The 1,252-nt window shown below is 56.2% G+C and overlaps 1 protein-coding gene across 1 annotated transcript in view; it reads left to right on the top strand.

Annotated features, from left to right (window-relative positions):
- Positions 1–1,016: 1,016 nt before the first annotated feature.
- The window catches only part of MAX (MYC associated factor X), a 28,033-nt gene continuing 27,797 nt past the window's right edge, over positions 1,017–1,252 (top strand). The window contains exon 1 of the transcript XR_001002647.1: positions 1,017–1,201. The gene's annotated coding sequence lies outside the window, so the exon portion shown is untranslated. The remainder of the gene's footprint in view (positions 1,202–1,252) is intronic.

Below are 1,252 nucleotides of genomic sequence, written 5' to 3' on the forward strand. Positions count from 1 at the left end.
TAAAGGAGTAGTATGGGTACTTTGTCTCAAGGTGGAAAGTGTCTTTCTTATGTTTTTTTCCTTCCCATGGGACTTGTTGCACACTCTTAAAATGGCGACAGGGCAGGCACGTTTGCTTGCACAGCTGTGAGCTGCATGCATAAAAGCAGGCATGGTTTTGGCCTAAGGCAGGGGTGGTTTTGGTCTTATCCGTTATGGCATCCCCTTGTGGCACATGTTAGGTGTTCAATAAATATTGGTGGAATGGATGTGATTACACTTCATGCCACAGTATATAAATATGATTTTGACTGGACAGGGAACTGCACAAGTTTCCCATATTGATCCTTTTTGCGATCTTAATTATGGTACTCTGGGCTGGGATACTGCCTAAACTGCCTGGGCTACAACAAACTCTAAAGGGCTTTTACTTTCACATCCACAGTGGTTGAGGGTTCGCGTTCTGTGAATGCTGGAACCTCACGCGAGTAGCTGAGTAGCGAGGATAGTCACTCCCGGATAAATGAATACAGGATTCTCGCGGCTGGGAGCGGTCGCCCGGCGAGGTCGGTCATCCTGCCAGTGCGGTAACACCACGAAACACCTGCCACTGATACCTCCCCACCAGCTCCCGAGGGTTCGCGCGGGCATCCCAGCCGCACCTCCTGTTCCGCCGCAGCCGGATTCCCTCCCGGGCGGGTTACGCCCCTAGGCGCAAAACAGAACCACTTCGCATCAAGAAGACAAAGTATAACCAGTCACACCAAAAAGAGGCAGCATTATTTAGACAGCCGGCTACTCCCCCAGAGACTCCACCCAGTCCCCTGGGTCCGGCGTTCAGCGCGCAGACAGTGCCCGGCTCCAGGAGCTCCAGCTCCCTCCACGTGTCCTGTCTTCCCAGCAGCCTCCTCTGCCGCCTCTGGAGGAAAATCTCCTGACAACTCGCGGTCTGCGGACTACGACTCCCAGGAGGCGCCGCGCCGCGGCTCTCCCCGCCCCCTTCCCGGGACGCGCAGGCGTCCTGGGCTCCATCTACCAGCCTGGCTGGCGACGCCTGGATGCGGTTTCTTAAGGGATTTGTAGTTTTTCTGGAGCTATCCGGGCCGTCTGTCAAAGGGACAAGAACTACAAGTCTCGGCTGCCCCAGCGCTGCGGGCCTGGTCACGTGGCGGGGGCCGACCGGGCTTGCGTGCCGCCGTTGATCCGGTGCTGCAGTGAGGAGGTGGTTCTTGCCCGTGTTGTGTGTGTGTGTGTGTGTGTGTGTGTGTGTGTG

Source organism: Colobus angolensis, unplaced genomic scaffold (assembly GCF_000951035.1).
Source record: "Colobus angolensis palliatus isolate OR3802 unplaced genomic scaffold, Cang.pa_1.0 Scaffold3, whole genome shotgun sequence".
NCBI classification, from domain to species: domain Eukaryota; kingdom Metazoa; phylum Chordata; class Mammalia; order Primates; family Cercopithecidae; genus Colobus; species Colobus angolensis.